The sequence below is a fragment of the Dama dama genome, chromosome 11 (genome assembly GCF_033118175.1).
Source record: "Dama dama isolate Ldn47 chromosome 11, ASM3311817v1, whole genome shotgun sequence".
NCBI classification, from domain to species: Eukaryota; Metazoa; Chordata; class Mammalia; order Artiodactyla; family Cervidae; genus Dama; species Dama dama.
In genome coordinates this window covers 24,950,300-24,969,212 of record NC_083691.1, presented here as the reverse complement: position 1 = coordinate 24,969,212, position 18,913 = coordinate 24,950,300, and the positions used below count along the sequence as shown (strand labels likewise).

Genomic DNA, 18,913 nt, shown 5'->3' with positions numbered 1-18,913 from the left:
CCCTGATTCTCCCAACCTAACTGGACTCCCCCCACCCTCCCAGCCCCGCAGCACGCTGTCCTCATGCCAAACACGCACAGTCCGTCAGCCAGGAGGCATGTTTTTCTCCATGCCAGGATGTTGAAACAATCCCCATCACCACCCCTCTTGGATCCCATAAACAAATGACATTAGGTTGCTAGTTTCCAGAGACTGTTAAAACAACCCTGAAGACTAGGCCTCAAAGTTTCCCAGTACACTGTGTGGGGTTTTCTTTTCCAACAAAGGCAAATATGTGTCCTTCTGGCTTTTTCTGTTCTTCTCATCTTTATCTCCTGAAAGCCACATACTTACAAGTCCCCAGCAGCATTTCCCGGGGGGTAAGGAGAGTGCTGATCATAGGCTGGCATTTCACGCCACCTCTGGGGACCAGAGCAGCTTCAGAAAAGGGAGAGACAGGCTTTCTCGGGGCATTCTCTGATGACCGTACCTCGAACTGGGAACCTCCTGGGATGACAGTGGAAGTCCTAGCCCATAAGCATGAAACAGGCAGGGGGCAGAGATTATATCCTTGAGGACTCGAGATAAGGCAAGAGTACTTATTTGATTTGTCATAAATGAGGAAAAACATTTTGATGGCAGCGGCAGTGCACTGTTAGGGCAAGTGACAAGAGTTCTATTCCAGAAAGAATAATAAATGCGCGCACGAAGGTGAAAGCGCCAGAGGGCCCCAGGGATCCGCCGTCTGATTCCGGGGACTACAGAAGTTAGTAACAGGCTCTAGCAGCGCCCTGGCTACTGAGACTTGGCAATAAGATTTGAGGCTGCTGCAACGTCCAGGCCTGTGATCCTTGGGTGCTGAGATGGGCCAAGGGTTCTAGGCCCTGAAGGATTGGGAAGAGCCATCCCATGACCAAGGTGTGGAGAGTGGCCTCCTCCCCAGGCCCGTGTCTGCTGCCCCAGTCAAGTTACCACCTGAGTTGTCCTTCTACAACTGAGAGTCTGAGAGCTGCAGGGGCCCTGAAGAACCTGCTGGAAGGGACAGCCCGCCCTGACCCCAGGGCAGGAGCTGCCAATGGACGTTAGCCCTTGGATCTGACTAGGTGGTTCCACGCTGAACCCATCTGGTAACTAGGTGGCCAGGCGCTCAGGGACTCTGATCTGCGAGGAATCAAGTGGCCTTATAAGCCCTTAAGGGTCAGATTCAGCTGCCATCTTCCCCCTCGTGTTCTCCGCACAGAGAACACTTCCTGAACATCTGGAAATGCCATGCAGACAGAAGCCATACTCCGTGACCAGGTGCTCGGCTATGACCTTGGGAAAGTCTCTACTCAGACCCAGTTTCCCTTCAACCTCATTTTGTGGGCTCCCTACTCTTTCCATGATGCCACGTGCCTCTTTCATTTTGCACTTGGACTAAGTTTAGTGGTGGGGAGCGGGAACATGTGCTGGAATCAGACCTGGGATCAAATGAAGCTCCTGCTGCACACAAGGTGTGTGACTTTTGACAAGTTACTTGCCCACTGGGGCCTCGGTTTCCTCGTTTGTCAAATGGAAATGGTGACATTGGTTCACTGAGCTGTTATGAGAATTAATGAGCTAACACACTGAATTCCTTCCAACAGTGTCTTCCATGTACCAGGTGTTCAACAAACAGTAGCTATTATTACCCTCAGCATAGGACCCAGAAAACTGGGCTCTTCCAGAAGGGGCAGAGGCCAACATTTCAGGTTTCAGGTCTAGACACCAAGGTGTCATTCTAACCTTGACACCTACACCAGGCCTGGTGTGTGTAAACAGAAGTACGTGCGTGCATGCACGCATATGTGCTAAGTTTCTTTAGTCGTGTCTGACTCTTTGCGACCCTACGGACTGTAGCCCACAAGGCTCCTCTGTCCATGGGATTTCCCAGGTAAGTATACTGGAGTGGGTTGCCACCTCCTTCTCTAGAGGGTCTTCCTGACCCAGGGATTAAACCCACATCTTTTTAAGTCTCTTAAATTGGCAGGTGGGTTCTTGACCACAAGTGCCACCAAACGGAAGTACACACATAGTCACACACAGAGAATTTTACTGTGGTCCTATTTTCTCTGCTTCTTTCCTGTTAGTAAAAGTGCTTCATACCCAACCTGACAGAGGAAAGTCATCTGAGGATTCCACAGTCCTGACGAAGCCTCAACTGTTGAGTGAAGCTTCCATCCAATTCCTTGCTCACCCAGTGAACAGAATGTGAGCTGATTAATAGCTGGTAACCTTTCATCTGGGAGTTGTTCAAGCCACCGCCCACTTTTCTGAGTCTTATTTTTCACTTCCCCCTGGGTCTTGCCTCTGACCATGCTATGTGTTTCTGAACAGCGATTTCTGTGAAAGGAAATGGGCTGCCTCTGGCAGTGTCAGAGCCCCGCTTAGTCCTGTGAGGTCACAGAGGAAATGCTTTCATTAATAATTACCCCCTTCTGTCCAACAGATTGTGTTCCAGGTTGTGCTGCCAAGTCCCAGTGGGGAAGAACCATGGCCCTTATCTCCGAGTGGCAGGGAGCTTGTGAGAGAGAAGTACAGATCAGGGGCACTGATGTCACCCGCACATCCTTAGGCACAGGGCTAGGAGCAGACTGGAGCATCAGTGGTGCGAGCCCCTCCTTGCCTGAAGAGTAAGGAAATATCCCAAGGGGTGAGGGATGCATCCGAGTGTCTACCACTCATGGCAGAGACATGAAAGTTTTCTGACTCTTCAGCTGGTGGCCTATCCCCTCTGAGAAGCATTTGCTCTTACCATGTTCCTGAACTGTTATCTCTACAGTATTTTGAAAATTACTTTAACTCATGTTGGTGGGCCTTAAGTACAGAGAACTTGGAAATTCTCAAATAAACGTGACTTGATAGAAGTAAAATGCTCTATTTGAAGAATGCGTGCATGGGTGCTAACTCGATTTGGTCATGTCCAACTCTTTGTGACCCCATGGACTATAGCCCACCAGGCTCCTCTGTCCATGGGATCCTCCAAGCAAGAATACTGGAGTGGGTTGCCATGCCCTTCTCTAGGGGATCTTTCTGACCCAGGGATCAAATCCCCATCTCTTATTTTTCCTACATTGGCAGGCGGGCTCTTTGTCACTAGTGCCACCTGGAAGTCCATTTGAAGGATGTGCTCAGTCATGGTTGACTATTTGCGACCCCATAGACTGTAGCCCTCCAGGCTCCTTTGTCCATGGAATTTTCCAGGCAAGAATACTGGCTTGCCATTTCCTATTTCACATTTCAAGGATATATGATACTAAAATTTAATTTGTTCATTTATTTAACAAAGCTTTATTCAATATTAACATATATTAGAAAGGTAAACATGTTCAAGCTGGTTTTAGAAAAGGCAGAGGAACCAGAGATCAAATTGCCAACGTCCACTGGATCAATGAAAAAGCAAGAGAGTTTCAGAAAACATCTATTTCTGTTTTATTGACTATGCCAAAGGCTTTGACTGTGTGGATCACAATAAACTGTGGAAAATTCTGAAGAAGATGGGAATACCAGACCACCTGACCTGCCTCTTGAGAAACCTGTATGCAGGTCAGGAAGCAACAGTTAGAACTGGACATGGAACAACAGACTGGTTCCAAACAAGAAAAGGAGTATGTCAAGGCTGTATATTGTACCCTGCTTATTTAACTTACATGCTGAGTACATCATGAGAAATGCTGGGTTGGAGGAAGCACAGCTAGAAGATTGCTGGGAGAAATATTAATAACTTCAGATATGCAGATGACACCACCCTCACGGCAGAAAGTGAAGAACTAAAGAGCCTCTTGATGAAAGTGAAAGAGGAGAGTGAAAAAGTTGGCTTAAAGCTCAACATTCAGAAAACAAAGATCATGGCATCCTGTCCCATCACTTCATGGCAAATAGATGGGGAAACAGTGGAAACAGTGGCTGACTTTATTTTTTGGGGCTTCCAAATCACTGCAGATGGTGATTGCAGGCATGAAATTAAAAGATGCTTACTCCTTGGAAGGGAAGTTATGACCAACCTAGACAGGATATTAAAAAGCAGAGACATTACTTTGTCCACAAAGGTCCATCTAGCCAAGGCTATGGTTTTTCCAGTAGTCATGTATGGATGTGAGAGTTGGACTAAAAAGAAAGCTGAGCCCCGAAGAATTGATGCTTTTGAATTGTGGTGTTGGAGAAGACTCTTGAGAGTCCCTTGGACTGCAAGGAGATCCAACCAGTCCATCCTAAAGGAGATCAGTCCTGGGTGTTCACTGGAAGAACTGATGTTGAAGCTGAAACTTCAATCCTTTGGCCAGCTGATGCAAAGAGCTGACTCATTTGAGAAGACCCTGATGCTGGGAAAGATTGAGGGCAGGAGGAGAAGGGGACGACAGAGGATGAGATGGTTGGATGGCATCACTGACTCAATCAATGGACATGGGTTTGGGTAGACTCTGGCAGTTGGTGATGGACAGGGGGGCCTGGTGTGCTGTGGTTCATGGGGTCGCAAAGAGTTGGACATGACTGAGCGACTAAACTGGAACTGGAACTGATTTTCAAATCTTGTTCTGTGGTGAACCTTTCCTAAACATTAGAGAACATACCCTCTACCTGCTGGACATTTCTACCTTCGTCCTACAACCATATCAAACTCAACATATCTTCCTGTGCTTCTCACTGGGTAAATGGCCTCACCACCTGCCCAGGGTCTCTTCTGTAGCCTGGGAGTTACCCAGGACTCTGTCCTCTTCTTTGTAATCCTATATCTAGCCCATCATCCAGTTAAATAGTATGTAGACGCTACTTCCTAACTGCCTCTTAAATTCCATCTGCTTCTCTCTGCTGCGTCTACTTTAGTTCAGGACAGGATCATTTCTCATTTTGATTATAACAACAGCCTCTACTGAGATCCATCTGTGTTGCCCTCCTGAAACCCATCTTCCACACTACAGCCAGAATGACCTTTTCTCTAGAACATGAAATCCAATCACATCACTGCCCTGCCTCACCCCACAGTGGCCTCCCATTGTCCTTACTCTGAATCGATCCTCACCTGGACCTACTCTGGCCCCCACCCAGGAACCTTTCTGTCCACCCTTCCACCCTGTGCTCCAACTTTCTTTACTGTCTTGAACGTCTCTGGTTGTTCACTAGCTGTTTCTTTTGCTTTGAGGACAGTCCCATCAGGTCCACTTTGGTCTGCCAGTAAATTCCAATGTTTACTCCAGACACAGATGGGGATCTTCGTCAGTGACTTTGTTGTCTGGTTTCCTCTTTCTCACCTTGACTCTTGTACACACTGCTGTTACCACACCACCTGCCATGACGTGGTCACCATAAGGCATGTCTGCTGTCTCATCAGACCTGGGCTTCCTCAAGGGGAAAGTAGACTGTCATGTTCCCCTTGGCATCAGAGCTAGGCTCTGAACAGGTGCCCAGGAAATGTTGTCACATCAATTAATTATGATGTGATCTCTGTCGACAAGGAGCTAGAGCTTATCACCTGAATGATAAGCAAGAAACAGATCAAAGATGACTGCTTAGTGCCATTAGAGAGAGACCAGCAAAGTTTTGGGAGAAAGAGACAGAAAGAGAGAGAGGAAGAGGATGAGGGGTGGGGAACTTCTGGGAATCAGTAACAAAGCTACTTTAGGAGATGAAATGAAAAAACTGAATGAAGGATTTTTCCAAAGTGGTCCCACAAAACTATTGCAAGGAAATAATCACAATTCTGCAGAGACATATACAAAAGAATGTTTACCCCATCATTGTTTAAAACAATTTTAGAAAAAACTTAAAAAAAAATAACCTAACTAGCCATCAAAAAAAAAAACCCAACTGGTTAAATAGATTTTGGTAGAACTATACAATGGAAATGACAAAGCCATTACAAGTGGTAATGCAGATCTATGTTGATTGGGATGAATTAGTATTACATCAATGTCATTTATTTAAATTAAAACACACAAATATACAAGACAACTGTATATATGCAAGGATAAAAATTCACTGAGAAATGTATTAAATAAAATAGCATGGAAGAGGAGAATGGAAGTGAGTGCAGAAGATAAAAATATGTAATAAAACACAAGAGGGACTTTATAATATAGACAACGATGATTGCATGCCATGAACAGAGGAATATGATAATTCTAAGTGTGCTCTTGAGATCCAAAAAAAGAAAAAAAAAAAGGAGAGAAGACATTGCAATAAACTGTTAAGTAGAAAAGACAAGTCATAAAAGAGTGTATGTAGTATTGTCTTGCTTTTACTCTGTACGTGTTCAAGCTCAAGTTATTGTGCACTGAAAGTTGGAGCAGTACATAATTTATGATGAAGTCTTAACAGTGGTTATTGCTGCTGGCAGTATAATGGTAATATTTCACTCCTCAGAATCAATCTGGAATTTTTATAATGTGTACATATAACATTTATAGTCAGAGAAAAAGAACATAAATAATTTCAACTAACAAATGAAATGTCTTTTGTTAACAAAACAATCAGTCTCAGGAACTGTGGAAAGAGAACTTTTATGGTGGTTTCAGTTAAAGCCACTTTTTTCCCCAAACAATTAATTCACAGCAATATTTCAGGGTTCAGTCTGAACTGGATGCCAAGGAGAACATGATAAGCACTTTCCCCTTGAGGAAGCCCAGGTGAGGTGAGACAACAGACCTTTCGCTCTGAAGCCATGGTTAGCTCTGGGTGAAGTAATGAACATGGAAGAGAAGCTCAGGAGAACCCCGAGTCTGTCGCCTCCTCACCCACATTCACCCTGGAGAGGCAGTGATGGGGAGACACAGTGTTGGAAGGGGAACCCTCTGTGTCAGAGTCTCTGAGGTGAAGGGGAATAGAATTTGTCACCTCACAACATGTCTCTTTGGCATAAGGATTATTTTAGGCTGATTACTTTTAATAAACACCAAACATAGGAGAATCTCTGAAAACCGAGTAGAAGTTAGCCTTCTGAAAGAGACATTTACATTTATGGGGGAAATTTCTGTTTGTAAGGTGTCTCCCTCTCTAAGCAGAAGAGGATAATGACTAAATCTCCAGGAACTCTTATCAGTGGAGAAGGCAACTGACTTAAATCTGCATCACCATACCCTGTTTACTGAGATTTGCCCCCCACCATAGCGTCCCACATCTGGCTTTCCTTCCCATCAACATCTTCTTTATCCTTAGCTGGAGATGGTATTTAAGGGGACAGTTTGAATCATTTCAGAGAGTTCCTCATTTTTTTGGACATTTTGCTTGTATAAGGAGTTATACATGTTATTAAACTTCTGTTTTTCTCCAGTTAATCCATCTTAACCAAGGACCCATAGGGCAGAAAGAGAATTATTTTTCCTCTCTTACAAAGGTTTTGGAAATAGTGGTATCTCTGAATGTATCTGGGATGAAGCTTCCCTGCCATCTTCCTAGGAAATAAGGAAATGGTGATTTGCCTGAAGGTAAAGACCACCATGGGGCTTCCCCGGTGGCTCAGGGGTAAAGAACCCACCTGCAAATTCAAGAGACGTGGATTTGATCCCTGGGTCAGAAGATCCCCTAGAGAAGGAAACAGCAACCCACTCTAGTATTCTTGCCTGGCAAATTCCATGGACAGAGGAGACAGCCTGGAGGGCTACAGTTTATGGAGTCACGAAAGAGTCAGACATGACTAAGCAACTAAACAACAACAACAAAAGACCACCATCCAGGGTTCTCAATCTGGAACTTTTGGCCATGAAACCCATTGACATCCTCAGGAAAAGTTTCCCAGGGCCTCCCCAAAGACCTGTATGGATTTTCTGTGCTTTGATAGGTTAATGTGACCATGCCTTTTCTTAAAACACGAGAGCTGGGTTTTAACCCAACTCTGCCCATGTTTTCCTATGTGATGTTGGCAAAAGTTGGCTTCCTCTTTGAACTTCCGTTTTCTCATCTCCAAAAGTTCTATGAAAGAACTCACCTAATTCACTGGGACAAACCACAGAGGCAGTTTGCGAAATGGGCAAGTGTTTCTAGCTCTCAATGTAGGCATTTTCCAGGACACCTCAGGAGAGAAAATAAGACCCAGACATGTGGAAAGAAAGGAGTGGGCTTTATTAGGCAAGAATGAAGAGAGAGAGAGTGACTTGCAAGTCCAGCGAGAAGGAGCAAAGACACACGGGGATGAGCAGCCATCAGAAGCTTCATAGACAGCTAGAGAAGAGGAGGCAACCACACGGCCCGCCATGAGGCTTTGGAAGGGGAATGGAAAGAGCATATTAACCCAAAATTGCCAGCAGAGAGCTGACCCTCCCATTGAGGTTCCTATCTCTGATGTATTTCCAGCTCTGAATTATGCTCACCCCGTCCTTGCTGGGCCTTTGTGAAGCACCCGGTAAGGCTGGAACAAAGCACTTTTTTATGGTGCAGGAAAAATATCTTGGCTAAAAGGGACAATGCCAAGGCTGAGAGGGCTAAAATTAGACCTTCCGGTGCTGTTTGACTTGGCAGTTGTGTGCACAGGCTGCTAACGTGGCCCCATCTCCCCGCCTCCCTCCCGGCTCTGGGCCTTCTGAGAGCACAGGTAACGTGCTGAAGGAGTGGAAATGCTGCTTCCCCTGGCACCCTGTGGGGATGACAAATGCTTCTGGACCCATGTCACTGCCGCTTGGAGCTGCAGGTGGAGTAATACTTAGTTGGAAAAGAGTAGGTTTCCACATCAGCTAATTTGTAGATTAAGATCAAACTGTATCTCTGCTTCCTGTTAATCTAATGGCTTTTCATGTTGAAACCAAAAAGAAATCTCAAGATAATCATATATTTGAACCTTATATTTACCTAAGAATTTGCAGCTTCACTTATGTAACTGTCGCCAAACCCAAAGAACCAGTTCTCAGTATCTTACATCATGCCGTGCGGTAGTGTCATCTATGAGAAACAGCCCAGACCTTGGAGTTAGACACATCAGGTGAGATCTCCACCTCCAGCACTTCTATTAGTTGGTGCTTTTAGGAAAGTTATTTAGTCTTTCTTATCCCATTCATCCAACTTTAAATTAAATGTACCTTAATAATTATCTCAAAATGCTAAATGGCTCAGTGGTAAAGAATCTGCCTTGCTGATGCAGGAGACATGGGTTCGATCCCTGAGTCAAAGATCCCCTGGAGAAGGAAACAGCAACCCACTCCAGTATTCTTGCCTGGAAAATTCCATGGGCAGAGGAGCCTGGTGGGCTACAGTCCATGGGGTCGCAAACACTCGGACATGACTTAGCAACTAAACAACAACAGGAACAACAAAAACTAAATGAAACAATAAATCTATTTCACTGATATTTTAGCAGTAACAATCCTGGCTTATATTAGCAAGTACTTACCATGTGTTCATTCATGGATTAGGCACTTCGTCTTTACAATAATTTAAAGTAGATGCCATGTATATCTTCATTTTAGAGTCAAGGAAAATAAGGCTCAGAGAATTTAACAAACTTGTCTGAGGTCACACTACAAGAAAACAGTGGAATTTGAACCCTAGAAGGCTCTTACCCTCTGTTAGCTATTCTGCTTATTAAAGGAGATGAGAAACAAGAGAGTGCTTGCCAGGGCAAAAACTGTTATTTTAATGTAAGTGTTCATTATTCTCCTTTCTTGCCTGGGTGCTGCCTGACCTATGCACTTTTTACCTAAATAAGTCAACTTAAAGGTACTGGTAGTCCTAGTCAGTTACCTCCCAGTTGCTGGGCTTTGGCCCTCATGGGGTTGGGGGAGGGGTTGGTTGCTAAATACAAGGGCAGCAATTGAAGGAACTGGGAATGTTTAGGCTGGAGAAGCAAAGGCTCTAGAGAGGAAATTTGAGCTCTCCTCATATAAGTGAAGGATTTACTGGTACAAAAATAGACTTATAAATCAGCATAACAGAGCGGGGAGTCTAGAAATAGATCTGGCTATACATAATTACTTAATGTATGATCAAGGAAGCTTTTCAGAGCAAGGGGAAAAGAAAATGTAATTTTGTAAGGGATGCTATCATCATCACTTGCTAGCCATTTGGTCCAAAAAGGAAATAAGAACCATACCATGTACATCTTTTAACACATCATTACCATTTAAAATAAACACTTTCATATAAAATTAAATGAAAGAAAACTATTAGAAACTGAAAATATGCCAGACAAAATGCTAATAGCTATTATATATGTATGTGTGTGTGTGTGTATGTGTGTGTGTGTGTGTATGGCTCTGGGCTTCCCTCATAGCTCAGTTGGTAAAGAATTCGCCTGCAATGCAGGAGACCCAGGTTCGATTCCTGGGTTGGGAAGATCCCCTGGAGAAAGGGACAGCTTCCCACTCTCGTTTTCTGGCTTAGAGAATTTCATGAACTGTGTCCATGGGGTCTCAAAGAGTCTGTCACAACTGAGCTACTTTCACTTTCATATGGCGCTAGTGGTAAAGAACCCATCTGTCAATGAAGGAGACATAAGAGACGTGGGTTCAATCCCTGGGTCAGGAAGATACCCTGGAGGAGGGCATGGAAAGACACCCTAGAGGAGGACAGACACTCCAGTATCCTTGCCTGTAGAATCCTATGGACAGAGGAGATTTTCAGGCTACAGTCCAGGGGGTCGCAAAGAGTCAGACACAACTGAAGCAACTTATCATGCATGTACCAATTCCATTTGAAAATACAAACCTTAGAGAAACTCACACAAATACACAAGGGGACATGTGAAAAAGATGTACACTACAAATTTGTATTACCAAAGTAAAAAAAAAAAAAATGTGACAATAAGTTAAATGTTCATCAGATTTGTTGTTGTTTAGTTTCTAAGTCGTGTCTGATTCTTTGTGACTTCATGGACTGTAGCCCGCTAGGCTCTTCTGTCCATGGTGATTCTCCAGGCAAGAATACTGGAGAGGGTAACCATTTCCTTCTCCAGGGGATCTTCCTGGCCCAAGGATTCAACACACATCTCCTGCATTGCCAGGAAATTCTTTACCACTGAGCTACCAGGGAAATAGCAAATGAGTAATTAATTTGAAGTATAGTCACATGATGAAACACTATAGAGTAGTCAAAAAGAACAAAGATATTATATGAATAAAAATGGTGATCTAAAAATATTTTTGAGAGGAGTTGGAGAATGACACATGTATTATGATGTCATCTACTTAAACATCAAAGAGCCAAACTGATACTATAGAGATATACATAATTGGTCCAAAGAATAAGGTATTCAAGAAGAAAATGCATAGCAAATAACAGAATGATTTTTCTGAGGAAGAATGGAGGTGAGTGGGATTGAGAAGGAAAATGATGATAATTTCAAAACATGAGATGGCAATAGCATTTCTGAATTCTAGGTAGTAGGCCAATGGATATTTATCATACTATTTGCTAAATTTTTCTGGATGTTTGAAATTTTTCACAACAAAAATGTAATTTATTTTCCTTTATTCTGTAATTCAGATTTCTGTCAAATCCCAACTGATTTTTTCTTAGGTACACTCCATTGCGGAAGATTAACTAATCAAATGGCTTGGGTGCCATTATGATTTTGAATGATGATGTTTTCTTTCAGCTCTTATACAGAGTAATCACGTTCATTTCAAAGAAAACATGTGGCAGAAAACTGAGGAGAAAATTGTACCAGACTCTAAGAATTTTACTGAATACTTTAAAGCATGTCCATTTTAAGTCTAGGAAAAAAAGACATTTCTCTTATTCTCCATTGGTAATTCTCAAGTGGTTTCATTTTTGTGGTATGCAAATTGGTAGCACAAAGCAAAATGGAAATCAAGTTATTTTCCATAGTCTCATGACTCTTTTTTTGGTGCTACAATTGCATCTACAGTTAACACTTTCTAGGTAGTTTTTGTGCATTACAATTACTTGTTTCCTTGCCTGACTTGACGAGACTCTTGGAATGCTTTGAAGATGGAGACCCAATTTCGTTCATCAAATACCCTTATCACATGGGCATTCAGTGAGTGCTTTTAAAATGATTTTATAAAATTTCAATTCTCGTCTGTGCACGTGTGCTAAGTTGTTTCAGCCGTGTCTGACTCTTTGCAACCCTATGGACTGTAGCCCATAGGTTCCTCTGTCCATGGGGTTCATCAGGCAAGAATACTGGAGTGGGTTACCATGCTGTCCTCCAGGGGATCTTCCTGACTCAGGGATCGAACCCACATCTCTTATGTCTCCTTCATTGGCAGGAGGGTTCTTTACTACTAGTGCAACTTTCATCTGTGAATGGAGATATTAGATACAACAGTTTAATGAAACATTGGCAAGACATTCTGAGAGATTCTGACCTTTTGAGGTGCTGAATCAATAAAGTTGGAATGACAGCAATTCTTTGGGTCCATCTGGTTTCCTGCCATTGTACTAAACACATTAAATGAGTATGTAATTGCTTGTAGTTGCTGTTGTTGTTTTTTCAGAACTGTAAGCATGAGTATTGGGATAATTTTGTAAAGGTCACTCTGAATAGTCTCATGGAATGGTATAATAAAGTCCACTTAATGATAAATACGTGTTTCATTGCCAAAATGGAACATAATCCTTGGCCAACTATCTAGGCACAGTTTCTTTCAGCTTATAGGCTCTAGAAGCATATTTTGGGTCAGAGGACTCAAAGAAGGTAGAGAGGAGCTTGCCAGGTCACACAGAAAAACTTTCTGGTTTTCCTTTTTTGAAACCTTTCTTTTCTAATTAATTTTTTTTTTTTACTGTTTTATTTCACTGTATTTGATACATTTCCTAAACCTAACTGAAATCACTTCTGGAGTATGGAAGAAGACTAGATAAAAGAAAACAGAGAAGAGCATGACTCTAGAAAAATACGTGCTATCATTAGAAGAGTTTGTTTTAAAAAGGAATACTTAGAAGAAGGTAAATTTTATTTATATCACAACTATGTAAAAAAGTAAGCATATAGAAAAAAGATCAGAAAGAAAATGTCAAATAATCACAATAATTAACTTTGAATATTAAGATGATGATTTAAATTTCTTTCCATTTTAGAATTTTTCAGATTCTTATCAATGTCAAATATTATCTTTATAATGAAACCGAACATTCCTCTTAAAAGACTTACACATTTAGATAGCACACAGGCAATTCTCAAATGTCTAGCAATTATATATTTGCTTAATGTCTTTAGAGTTGTCTTGACTGACCTAAATTTAACCAAGTTGACTGATTAACAAGTGTTCTCCCCAGAATTAAACATATAATACTGACTAATGCCAGGGACAGCTAAACACTACAGGTTAGAAGGGGTCTGCAAAAAGTTCAAGTTCTGGAGTAAAAAAGGCCTGGGTCTGCTGGATGACCAAGCACATTGTTCATTCCCTCAAAGCTCCACTGTCCTCTTTGGTTAAATACAGAACTTTTATAAACCCTCTGGCTTTGTTCTGAAGATAATGTGTTCTGTTATGGATGCATGGGAAGTGCCTGAATTATTTTTGTCATGAAATAGTTCCCATCCCTCTGCATCTTCCCCTTCCTGGTTATTCTTCACTAGATATGTTACTATTATGTCCCATCTCTTCTTTAGCTGAGACAGTCTTATCTGATTTCATATTCAGGGAAGTATTGTTAAGGTGTTTTTAGGCAGAGATGACCTAAAAATCTAATCAAAGTTGGCACAGCACAGGTCAATCAATGACGTTGGATGGTGGGAAGGGCTGTGCAAATAGAGATAGAAGTCATCAGACTTACACTTTCAGGGATTTGGAATGGAAAGCAGATGGTACTGGATCCTTCGTCAATAGTGATTACAAAGCCAAACTGCAGAGAGAGAAGCTGAGATGCTATGTATAGAGAAAAGAACATCTTGGATTCCACAAGACCAAGAAAAGGAGACAACAGCAAGTCCTCAGAGTTCTGCTGGTTCCTGACGGCTCCTTAGGTCTAGTTCTGACGCTCATTCTTAAAATAAGTATTCTTTGTATAAATTCAATGTTCAGAGGCAGATAACACTGCTCTAATGCAATGTATGCCCTGACTGGAGAGAGCTTCTAGGTTCTAAATTTATGCCGCAGCTGAGAGAATACCTGCTTATGTAATCTCATGGCCCGGTCTGAATGCCACCGTGAGGGAGCAAAAATTGATTCTTTCCTGTTAACAGCAGCATTCTTTTATGTAAAACTAAAACTTTTTTTAATCATCAAAAGATACATTTTGGGCTGTGGACTTCTGGGTGAATTGTGGAAGCGAAGACATCCACTAAATCACTAAATTCACTAGGGGATCTGTGAACACATGTGAAAACTAAGCCTTGGAAATGACATAGTGTGTCTTTCATATATCATTGCATTATTTTCAAATATATGTCAATGCTACTGCTATTAATAGTACATGAATTTTAAGCATTACTGAATTTTATAGTAGCTATTTATCATTCTGTATTCTTTCAATTGACTAATAATGAAATCACAAAGATTAACTTTGAGACTTAAAAAAGAGCTAGCATTACAAAGAAGTCCTAGGAGTGTAAAGTAGTGCTGAAAAAAATTAGGAATGCTTGACAAACTGTAGACCTGATGAAAACCTCAATAAGTTTGAATTTATCCTCAATAGAATAGAATATTAATTCTGAAGGGTGGGGTACTGAAGAACCTGCTGGCTGGATTAGAGGGTTTGGTGTGAGTTACATTTTTTATTCTGTTGAGTAATGGCAACCCACTCCAGCATTCCTGCCTGGGAATCCCATGGATAGAGGAGCCTGGCAGGCTACAGTACACTGGGTCGTAAAGAGTTGAACACAATTTAGCAAAAACAACAACAAGCCATCTTTGGGGCTTCCCAGGTGACGCAGTGGTAAAGAATCTGCCTGCCAAGCAGGAGACATGGGTTCAATCCCTGAGTCTGGAAGATCCCCTGGAGAAGGAAACAGCAACCCACTCCTGTATTCTTGCCTGAAAAGTCCCATGGAGAGAGGAGTTTGGCAGGCTACAGTCCATGGGGTTGCAAGGAGTCGGATACGACTTAGTGACTAGACAACAACAAATACCTTTTTAGAACAACATAAAAGGAGTGCCAATTTCTCTATTAACTTCTGGGCTGTATAGTTAAGAGTTACAAAAAAGAACAGATATTCAACATTCATTCTCTATCTGGTGAATTATACCATCAACCCAATCTTCCATGAACACAATATCTTCCTTTCTCTCTTCACAAATACAGTCATGCTCCTATGTGATCTACCTCCTAAATATTTCCCAAGTTTGTACAAGTCTCTGAATCTGCACTGCACCATTTCAGCCCAAGCCAATATCACTTCTCACGTGGACGATTATAATTGTCTCCAAACAGGTTTGTTTACATTTAGCTCCTCCCTAATTCATTCTCCAGAAGGATCTTTTGCAAATGCAAGTCTGATCAAGTCACTTCCTTTCAAGAAGCTTCCATAATTTCCATTTTCTTCTTTGTTGTTGTTGTTCCGTTGCCTAGTCATATCTGACTCTTTGCAACCCCATGGACTGCAGCCCGCCAGGTTCCTCTGTCCATGGAATTTTCCAGGTAAGAATACTGGAGTGAGTTGCCATTTCCTTCTCCAGGGGGAATTTCCTGACCCAAGGATCAAACCTGTGTCTCCTGCATTGGTAGGCAGATTCTTTTATCACTGTGCCACGTGGGAAGTCTAAAGGCAAGGATTATAGCTGTTTTAGTTTACCCTGTGCATTTAGTACTAGGCAAATGATAGATGCCTTCAACAGGTATTTGTTGAAAGAATGAATGAACTGATGAAGCACAGGGATGGTACTTCATGTAAAAGTAACATAGTGAAGAGAAAAGCAACATAGTAAAGTAAGTGGAAAGAGCACAGATCTGTTTGGGTCTAAGAGCCATCAAATTTATGAATTTGTGTTAGTTAATCAATCCCTGTAAGTACTAATCTCTTCATCTAGAGTACAGATACTATTTCATTGAATTATTGTGAAAATGCGTGAGATAATATGTATGTAACAGTAAAGCGTCTACACAGTTCTTGGCACAGAGGGAGGGTAAGTGCCACAAGTGTTTGCAAACACTGCACACCTTTAAAAACAGCTCTTCCTCTTTTCCCCTTCGTTGCTCAATTAACTGTGGGGAGTTTCAGAACATTTGAACATCATAACGTGTAAGACTCTGTGACAAGTGGAAAGAACTCTGATGAGTAAACCCTGGGGAATGTGAGGTTCTTTTGCCCCTGAAATATCTTCCCCATATAACCAGAAATTTCCACTTCCCTATTCCATCTCTTAGACCTCTTAGGGTTCTTTGATTCATTCAATCCATATTTATTGAGCATCTAGCTGTATATGCTAATCACTGGATTTGGTTCTGAGAATACACTGGTGAATTACATAGAAGTTGAGTCTAAAAGCTTTGTTGTGCAAATAAGTCCTGGAAGAACCTAGGGACCTTAATGATTCACATTATTGCTGTAAACAATAGTGATAATAATTATCTGATATTGCACATTCCTTCTATCCCCAGCTCTGTCCTACGTATGCTTCATACATAAACTGATTTAATTTTTATGAGGACGATACAAGATAGACTTTCCATTTTCAGGCAAGGAAACAGAACATGCTGTAACTAGCCAGTGGTAATGCTGGGGTTTGACTTCAGGTCTATGTAACACTACTGACATGATTTTTCCACCTACTACCAATGTCTGCTTATCACTTTTAATGGTCTAACTGATTTAAGAAGTGATGAACTGGCATTAGTTTATAATTTACTTTATTTTATTAGGCTAGTCACTTTAATAAATATAGTTCTTATAATAACTGATATAAAAATATAGGTTCATAAAAGTTGAGCTTTCACACCACTTGCATTTGGTACAGCAATCTTAAAAAAACAAAACAAAAGAAACCTTAAAATGATAGCAAAAGTCAGGATCCAGGTGTTTTTCTTTTACACCAAGAGTGTCAAATTAATGAACCTTGAACCACAAAAGACCATGTATGTTCTTATGTTGGCCAGTTTACTCTACACTATGTTTTAAAAGTGGAAGCAGTGACAGATATTATTTTCTTGGGCTTCAAAATCAGGTTGGATGGTGACTGCAGCCAAGAAATTAAAAGACACTTGTTCCTTGGAAGGAAAGCTCTGACAAACCTAGACAGCATATTAAAAAGCAAAGACATAAAAAATAAATAAATAAAAAATAAAAGCAAAGACGTCACTGTGCCAACAAAGGTGTGTACAGTCAAAGCAATGGTTTGCCAGTATTCATGTATGGATGTGACAGTTGGACCATAAAGAAGGCTGTTCCTGCTGCTGCTGAGTTGCTTCAGTCGTGTCCGACTCTGTGCGACCCCACAGACCGCAGCCCACCAGGCTCCCCCATCCCTGGGATTCTCCAGGCAAGAACACTGGAGTGGGTTGCCATTTCCTTCTCCAATGCATGAAAGTGAAAAGTGAAAGTGAAGTCGCTCAGTCGTGTCTGACTCTTAGCGACCCCATGGACTGCAGCCAACCAGGCTCCTCCATCCATGGGATTTCCCAGGCAAGAGTACTGGAGTGGGTTGCCATTGCCTTCTCCGAAAGAAGGCTGAGCGCCAAAGAAATGATGCATTTGAATTGTGGTGCTGGAGAAAACTTTTGAGAGTCCCTTGGACTGCAAGGACATCAAACCAGTCAATCCTAAAGGAAATCAACCCTGAATATTCATTTGAAGGACTGATGCTGAAGCTGAAGCTCCAATCCTTTGGCTACCTGATGCGAAGAGTTGACTCATTGGAAAAGACCCTGATGCTGGGAAAGATTGAAGGCAAAAGGAGAAGAGGGTGGCAGAGGATGAGATGGTTAGATAGCATCACTGACTCAATGGACATGAATCTGAGCAAACTCCAGGGGATAGTGAAGGACAGGGAAACCTGGCGTGCTGCAGTCCATGGGGTCACAAAGAGTCAGACATGACTTAGCGACTAAACAACAACAACAACAACAATGTTTTAAAAGGTAGAGATTCTAGGCAAGTATTCTGTTTGATCAAAATATCATCATTTTAACACTCCTTTAACATATAGCCCACTTTATTTAACTACAGCTTTAGATCTTGAGCTTCTTGAAGACAGATATTTGTCTTAAAGATCTTTGTAGCCCTGGAATCAAACTGGATCTGTGGCATATGGTAAAAGCACAAGAGGTGCCTGCTGTTGAGTAAGAGAAATTCTGCCTATTATGAGCTCCTGGGAGTGTCAAAATGGGGCACAGGGCTGGCCTGGAACAGAACAAATTCTGAATGCAGGAAATGTTATTCACCACCTTCCGGGAGCCTAACAGTCTGCTATTTAGTTTATTCAAACAAAACTTGCTTTCAATAGAAAAACTCAGAAATTTATTTAAGCTAAAACATATAAGGGTAAATTCTGTTTTAAAGCCCCTAACTATGTCCCCTTAGGTGTATGGCCCTGTGAAAGATCCAAGGATTACTGAGGCCCTGTGTCTGCTTTCTAGGAATTCCCAGATGGGTTAGGAAGCATACTACTGGAAATGATGATGAAGAGGATGATGATGATAGTGGTAATAGCAGTAATAATGATAATAAAGGCAAAGCATGCTATTAAAAATGGTAATCAAACAATGTTCTGAGATCTTAGCCTAGAAATGACTCTCTCTCCTATTTCCTGCTCCAAAACAAAATGACAGGCATAATGACATTTCAGGAAGGTTTTGATCAGAAGAGGTTTTTCAGAACTTCCAAAAGGAATACAGCTATATGCTCATAAAGTAGTCTCCAAAAACTACAAACTAGTTTAGGTGAATTTTCCACAAAGTATTTAACATTATGACTCCTCAGGCCTACTGTTTCTCCAGAGTCCCATTCTCTGTCACTAAGCAGAAAAGCCTACATTCAAAGAAATTACTCATTCTGCTAGTGATGCCCGGAAATGTATACCAAGGACATTGTCTAGTCCATTCTTAAAAAGGCAGTGAAGTTTGTGCACAAAGATGCTCCCTTCAGTGGTCT

At 41.7% G+C, this 18,913-nt stretch overlaps 1 protein-coding gene across 2 annotated transcripts in view; it reads right to left on the bottom strand.

The window, feature by feature from the left end:
* VSNL1 (visinin like 1) overlaps positions 1–18,913 on the bottom strand; it is a 111,491-nt gene that overhangs the window by 75,620 nt on the left and 16,958 nt on the right. The window contains exon 1 of one of the 2 annotated variants that reach the window (XM_061156208.1): positions 8,776–8,819. The exons of the other annotated variant lie outside the window; for it this stretch is intronic. The gene's annotated coding sequence lies outside the window, so the exon portion shown is untranslated. Of the gene's footprint in view, positions 1–8,775; positions 8,820–18,913 lie in introns of those variants that run through there. 2 annotated transcript variants of the gene reach the window in all.